We start from the raw sequence: 8,300 nt of genomic DNA, 5'->3' as shown, positions 1-8,300 counted from the left end.
TGAAGACTGATTTGTAAAGTCAATTGCCTAGAAAATTCACATTGTATTACACTTCTCCCGAGTAATGTTATTGAGGGAGTGAGGAGAGACTTACCTTACCTTAAGAAATGGGTTCATATTAAGAATTTGTGACACTGTTTATTCCATTTTGCCAACAATTAGCTGACCATGATCATGCCATGCTGAATCTGCAGTTATAGTTTTGCTAATTGTTTATGCATGCAATGTGTAAAAAAAACCCTGGTGTTTATTGAATGATGGCAATTTCTCATTTAACTCCTGAAACTCTGACCAATTTTATTGGAATTTTTCCTTACATAGAATATTATCAAAACTCTTTATGAATATGACGTAAATTTAAGGAAAAGCTGATTACGAGGATTCATATTTCTGATGCTGATTTTGTATTTCTGTATATGAGTCTTTAGGACTTGTCTTTTTTCTGTAATGCCTCACAAGAATTCCTGTAATAAATCGATTTCTCACCTGGAACTAAATCAGTGAGTGGCCCCAGTCACTATTTAATTGTATTGTTTATACTCTGCTAATCTGATCAGGTCAAGGAAAGAGGGGGGTGTCTCTGGCCGATAGATCTACTGGAGTAGAAGTGGCAAGCTGAAAATGTAAACCTGGGGTGTCTGAAAATATTGAGGTTTACTTCAAGTCAAGTCAAGAAATACTTTATTCGGTTCGTTTAAAAAACCACAAAAGTACAAAGACAAACAAGAAGGTCCAAAAGACACCAGACAGCATAATAACATAAAAGTACAATTTAAAAAGGAGGAAGTACCCAGTTTAAAAGGTACTTGAAAGTGCAGAAATATGGTGTCAAATTTTAAAACGGAAGATATATACAACATTCCATTGTTTAAAAGCAGATTAAAAACATTTAGAAATTGAATCAAAAAGCAGAAATTAACATATATAATTATTCATCTAAGTCCAATTAATCTTCTTACTAAGGCTCACTGCTATGGTTAAAAATCTAGCTACATTACAAATTTCCCATATGTTAGACAGTAATTGGAGGTACAATAAGGCTGGCTTTACTTGCTTAAACCCTTTCCCCTTTAATAGGGGTATGATAAACTTTTTCCTTATATCTATGAAGTAACCACAGAAAAACAGTAAGTGAGCAGTATCCATAATGGAACAACCATCACATTTACACAAATCCAGATCAAGAGGCTTAGTCCAACCAGGGCGGTCAGAAATCAAAAGGTGGATTTTGTCTAACCGGAACTTAGTTAAAAGGTATCTGTGATTTGTGGTATTAACAACCTTTAGGTAGAGTTCCAGTTCACACCCAGAAAATACAATCAGTTGGTGGGTTCTCACGGATGGCTTTGACAACTCCAATCCTTCTCTATCCATCCCTCTGTTCAACAGAAAGGTATTTTTGACCCACTTCAGGTCGCCCTTCACTAAGTTAGATGGCTTGTATTATAAATAAGATGGTCCTTTGTAGCCAGATGCAATGTAAATAATTATAGTAGATTTATTGTCAAGATAATCACATCAGTAATTTACAGGAAGATGGTAAATCCATATAACGCCCCACCAGGAGCAACCTCTGTTCTGCTCAGCCTGCCACCAACTGACACTCCACAGCTCCTCAAGCACTCAGCATTCCATGACCACATCATACTTCCAGCATTCTAGATATCTTCAGGCACATCCACATATACACTGGCTGAGCAGAAGATAGGGGAACCATAGAGAAGGGAAATGCAGTAATAGATTATAACACATCCCCCTCCCTAAGGAAACCAACACAATGAAGGATAAATAAAGATGCATGAATATACATTGAACAAATGAATCAGAAACTTATAACATAGATGAGAATGTAAACCAATTCAATTGTCAATGAAATCACACACCTTGAATCACCATAAAATAGTTTTTGGAAAGTATTAAATTCAGACAGTATTAATGTAATCAATTCAATACAATGTAAGTAAAACAAGAAAACCTCAAAAAGATTCATAACTAGGTAAAACCTAAGATTGCTTCAACTCAAACAATTAACAAGTAAGAAGCAGTGAAATCTCACAAGAATGTGTCATCTGTAACACAATCTAACTAGAACAACACTTAAAGAAAGTGCAGGAAAAACTATTCACTCACTAACCAAACAGTGAGCAACACTTAAAGAAAGTGCAGGAAAAACCATTCACTCACCAACCTAACAGTGAGTAACACTTAAAGAAAGTGCATGAAAAATCATTCACTTACCAACCAAACAGTGAGCAACACTTAAAGAAAGTGCAGGAAAAATCATTCACTCACCAACCTAACAGTGAGCAACACTTAAAGAAAGTGTATGAAAAACCATTCACTCACCAACCAAACAGTGAGCAACACTTAAAGAAAGTGTAGGAAAAACCATTCACTCACCAACCAAACAGTGAGTGTACACGTAGAGAATCTCCAATTGAGAGTGTTATCCCTTACGCAGTCCAAATTACATAAACATTCTTTCACCCAAACTAAAAGTGAAGTAAATTGGCAACTAAAAGTCATCCATGTAACACATTAAATGTGAATCGTAATACACAAAAATGTGAATCTATAACCACTATTAAGTGGTAGATAAACTAAAGGAACACAGAAAATGTGAATCTAGGAAAATCCAGTAATGAGCACTACATCTCAAACTCAGGGCAACCCATAACGTAAAACTACGCCAGATCAAGTACACACCAACCCAAGTATGTAAGCAAGAACAATAAACACAATACATACCATCCTCCTCTCTTCCCTACAAATTCAAAAAACAGCAGAAAGATCCTGTGATAACAGCAACATCTCCCATTACAATATTGTAAACACCCTGTTGTAAATAGGAAAAACAATGAAAACATAACAAATTAAAACAACAAACGTGGTCACCGTAGTCTTTGATCGGTGAGCGATTTCTCACCCGAAATCCTTGTAATCTCTCACTCGTAGTTTATGTGGTACAGACCAGATCCAGTGTTTCCAGATGCATGTAATTGCGTCACAAGTACTGTTGAAATTGGCATTGTATATACACATAAGCGGCGTTCATTTGTGTTCACTGTACCCCTTGTTGTAAGCAGAACGAATATCGCTAAAACACTGACTGTGTTATCCCGCTAGCATAGACCCATGCACACACGTACACGACAGCCATTTTAGGTATCATGGTCTCCCAGTTTGCGATTGATCACCAGCGCCCCTTCCCTGACCCTGCAAGCTTCCCCCATGCACCCTGACCGCCCCCGCTCTCACATGCACAAGTCATGAGCCCTCCCCTCCCGCATGACTCTGTCACTGAGAATCGCACCCCGCGCCTGACCAAACCCCTCCTGTCCCTCCATGAATACCCCTCCTTTGATGACCTCTTCCTCTGAACCTAATCGTCTACATGGACCGCTGGTCATCCCTTAGCCTGAGGATACAGTTTATTGCCCACTACTGTATGCACTCGCCTCTCTTGAAAGGAGCCACTATTGATCAGGACCACCCCACCCCCTGAGATTCGATCAGGAGCACACATTCCAACGGAATCAACAGCACACTCAGCTGCATGACAGCCCCCTCCTATTGTATGGAGGATAAAGGCCCCTACTGTAGCCACATGTTGGAATATCTTTGTACTTTACAATGTCCTGATTGTAATGGAGGATGTGTGTGTGTCATAAACCTGTGTATAAAAGACGAAGCCTCAGAGAAACTTGTTAGAGCATCTCCCGAAGACACTATGCGAGCGTCCCAAATGACATGCTCTCCTCTTGAGTAATAAACGTTGTTCTTGTTTTCCTGCCTCCAGCGCCCGTCTCTTTATTTGGTAATTATTCAAGATGGAAACGAAGAGTCGCCCTGCACCAGCAGCCTGGGCATCGGGTGCGATATGGGCTGACTTTTCTACAGTACCACAGTCCCAGTCATGACGACAACGTTCCAAATAACATCCTGCGTTATTGTGACAACCGATGATTATTCGTGAGTGAGAGTGTCCTTATCCGAAATCTCCCAGCATAAAATCTCCAGCTGTGGCACCTGTCATCTCACAAAGTAAAAGCTCAAATAGTCCAGTGACAAGGGTCGGCACTAACAAGGGCAGGATAAACTCACCATTAATTTGCAAGGTCAATCGTTGCATCGCTTGACAAGGACTAATGACGAGAAACCGGATGAACATCATGAATGAAATTGTAATGTCAAAAGAGACAAAATCCATAGAGTAGTAATCCTAAACATTGTGAACTTCAGCAAAATCACGAAGTCTTTCCCAAAGTATTAAGATGGCTGCTACAGCGTCATTCAGCGTCACTTTCTAAGGGAGATGGGTCTCGTTTTTATCTAGGTATCATCTTCACCATCACGCTGAATAATTCCAACAACTTCATCAAATGAACGCTGGCAGAGGAACAGAGAGGAGCTCCGCCGGCCAACCGTCACCGACTCCACAAACGGTGAGTTGACGAACAATGTAGAAAACACTGACCCATTTAAAATGTAAAGGGATGTTGTCACAGTCAGAACATGCAGCTAGTGCGCAGACCTGGATCCTTCCACCGGTAGATAAAAGTTGTGCTCTACATTAGTGAGAGTCTCCTCACAATAGCAACAAAATCCTTTTGTGTGATACCCAGTTCTCAACCTTACACCCACAGCCTGTCCGCTTCACGAAGTGAAAACTCACCAGCTGCTACCTCCGGTTACAGGTCAAAACTCCATTCTTGCAGCCAGTCTGCTTCACTCGTGTACACCACGAATTGAAAATTCACCACCTGTTGCTTCAGGTCCCAAGTCAGATTTAACGGGCAATAGGACAGCAGACCAATTAAAAAACGGCAGTAGGACAGTCAGCATGTGATCGGCATAAAAGAAAATGCAGGTGACAAGTAAGGCTGATAAATCCAATACTAATGTTCATAGGAAAGCCAACAAACTTTAAATGCTCTGGATTGCAGGCTGTCCTGTTGTTTAAGAACACTGGTGGGGCTTACCAGAGCGTATTCTTCTTCTTTCTTTAATATTCCTATAGTTTCTCAAGTCTTTAGTTTTATGGTAATTCAGGGTAATCCAGGTTATGTAGGGTAATCCTTCTCCAACACGTAGTTCTTATGACCTCGTCGCCAGTATTATAAATAAGATGGTCCTTTGTAGCCAGATGCAATGTAGATAATTATAGTAGATTTATTGTCAAGATAATCACATCAGTAATTTACAGGAAGATGGTAAATCCATATAACGCCCCACCAGGAGCAACCTCTGTTCTGCTCAGCCTGACACCAACTGACACTCCACAGTTCCTCAAGCACTCAACATTCCATGACCACATCATACTTCCAGCATTCTAGATATCTTCAGGCACATCCACATATACACTGGCTGAGCAGAAGATAGGGAAACCATAGAGAAGGGAAATGCAGTAATAGATTATAACAGCTTGCTAAACAGTTCTGGCCGACCTAACTTTATAGATAGTTGTTGGACATATTTCAACCAGGGGATCTTGTCCCAGTGATCTAGGGTAAGGCAGTCCTTAAAAATTTCGTGGTTCACTTCCAATTCCGGGTTAAGCCAGACTGAAATCAACTTAAGTAGGGGGGCCATGGCAATTCGATCCTCCAGATAAGCTACGCCGCATTCCTGATGTACTATGAAGCCGGCCGTAGATCTTGGCAAGGAAAGAATCGTTTTAAGAAAATTGTCCTCAGTTATCTGGAGCATCTTGACTGTCCTGAAACCCCACAAGTCTGCGCCAAACATGGCGATAGCAATACATTTTGCAGCATATACCTTTAATACCGCCTCCAAGGGTTTCACCCCTAGTTTACGCGAGAAGCCCAGAACTGCCGAAATAGAGCGTGCCAGGGCATTTTTTTTCTCCAGCAATTGGGGGTGCCAGGTAGAACAGTCATCAAATACAACCCCCAAATAGGGAAATCTGGAGACTCTTGTCAGTTTATGCCCATTGCATTCTAGTGCCATTACATTTTTTTTCTGGGCCCTGCCTTTCTGGCCCACCACCATAACATGAGATTTACCGTAATTAACACTTAGATCAAGGGATGACATAAAAACATAAAATGAATTTAACAGACATTGGAGACCCACTGCGGTGCGAGCTAAAAGAGCGGCATCATCCGCGTATAATAGAGCAGGTAATGAAAACTTTCCTGCCCTCGGTATGTCCTTACAAGCTGCTCCTTGATTAATATATAATGTGAACAGCAAGGGAGCTAAAATACATCCTTGCCTTACCCCATTGGTGATACTAATCTCACCCGTGCGATTACCCTTTCTATCATATCGCACCGTGGCTGTAAGGTCCCTATGGAGGTCTGCTAAGAAATGCACAATGTTGGGATCTATTCCAATTCTAAGAAGCTGGCCCCATAACTTGGACCTATTTACTCTATCAAATGCCGAGGATAGGTCCATAAATGCGATGTACAGTGTTCCTGGCTTCGCTATTGTGTATTTCCCGATGAGCAATAGCAGATTTAGGCTTTGATCGATGGTACTTCGCCCCTTTCTAAAACCATACTGTAGAGCCGAGAGGGTGTTAGTGTCCTCGAGCCAATCAGTAAGTTTACTTAAAACCACTCTCCCTAGGACCTTTACAGCAGAATCGATAAGTGAGATTGGGCGATAATTGCCCGGGTCACCCCTATCACCTTTTTTGTAAATAGGCACAATCACCGACTTGGACCATGTCTCCGGGATGCCCATTTTTGATATTCTATTAAAAACATTTGCTAATACTTTGGACCAAAATGCTATATTGGCTTTATTGGCTTCAAAAAGGTCAGAGGGAACTCCATCCGGCCCAGGAGCCTTATTGCTGGTCATTTTACCAATAGCTTCTGCCACCTTGCCCTCGTCTACAACTAAAGTATATGGCAGACTGGAAAAGGTGGATGAAGCCTCAGCCCCCGAATTCTCCTGTTCATAAACTGACTTAAAATGCAGGTGCCATTTATCTTCTTGTATTCCACAGTCCAGTTCATTGTTACGGGAGTCAGAAAAATAGGGTTGGTTGACCACAGCCCAGAACTTGGCGCTACTTTTCAGCACGTCAATTGACGTTAACTCAGCCCAGGCATCCTCTCTGATCTCTCGCCGCCTCCTTTCAATGACTATCTTATATTCTTTCCTGAGGGTAGCCACGAGCAATCTGTCCACTGGTTTACATTTAAGGGCCGCTTTGAGTTTTTGGTTGGCCACTGAACAATTCCTATCAAACCAGCCTACCTTTCCAGGCGCTTTGCCTTTGCCATGACGTGGCAGATTAAGGACAATATCGAGGCAAACCTTTTGGTACGCCTCTACTACTTCTTTATCCCCAGCCTGAACATCCATACAAAGCTTGAGTTCCTCCCGGCTGCTCCGGCAGAGGTTTGAAAAGAACTCCTCTGGGACTAGCTTACACCATTTGATTCTGCGGGCTTGATCAGTCAACCGCATGTCGCATTTATCCACCATATTCGACCTACTCTCCGTAGTTATGATTACGTCTTTTACCTTTAACAAGACTGGATTGTGATCGCTGAAATGAGACCACACAGCGGAATAACTGATGATATGGCTACCGCAACTACTACTTAAGAAAATAAAATCTATTACAGACCCACTACCGTGTCCTTTAAATGTGGGAATGTCCTCACCGCCCCCAGTAGGTAACATTAACCCATTTTCGGCCAACATGGTTTCCAGTAAAATGCCCTGGTCTGAATGCTCAAAATGAATGTCCTCTTGATCAGGAGGACCAAATAGAACATTAGGTGGGCATTGATCCTGACAACCATGAATATTGAAGTCCCCCATTAACAAAATGGTACATTCAGACTCCAACGACTCTTTAAATTTTAGGAGAAAAGAGTTTAACATTATCAAATTACTAGTTGAATGAGTCCTATCAAAAGAATTATAAAAATTCACTACCAGGACATTATGGTGCCCTTGCGAATTATTTGAACCGCAAGACAGTAGGGACAACCAGTAACTATTTCTTTATACGTGCCAGGAATTTTAGCAGATACCAGGGTAACCAAACCCCCCCGCGCTCGCCCTCGTACAGAGGCGATAGATGGCAGAAAAAAAGTGGTAAAACCATCTAATGTAAGTATGTTTTGTATATCCCAAGTTTCCTGTATACATATTATATCCATTGTGCCTATAAAGTCCCTCCATATAGGGTCATCAACTTTACTTCTGAGGCCAGAAATGTTCCAGGTAGCCACAATTAGCCCCTGCTGCCCTGTTGCATTGTCCCTTTTTCCAGGTACTGAATCGCCACCTTCAACACCCTGAATGAT

General features: G+C 41.5%; 1 long non-coding RNA gene across 1 annotated transcript in view; it reads left to right on the top strand.

Moving 5' to 3' along the window:
* The first annotated feature begins 4,366 nt into the window (after positions 1-4,366).
* Positions 4,367-8,300, top strand: part of LOC144819860 (uncharacterized) — a 111,909-nt gene continuing 107,975 nt past the window's right edge. Inside the window, exon 1 of the long non-coding RNA XR_013607599.1 lies at positions 4,367-4,445. This is a non-coding gene — a long non-coding RNA (uncharacterized LOC144819860). The remainder of the gene's footprint in view (positions 4,446-8,300) is intronic.

The sequence above is a fragment of the Lissotriton helveticus genome, chromosome 2_1, assembly GCF_964261635.1.
Source record: "Lissotriton helveticus chromosome 2_1, aLisHel1.1, whole genome shotgun sequence".
NCBI lineage: Eukaryota > Metazoa > Chordata > Amphibia > Caudata > Salamandridae > Lissotriton > Lissotriton helveticus.
The sequence above is the reverse complement of the archived record's forward strand: the minus strand, read 5'-3'. Positions and strand labels throughout refer to the sequence as shown.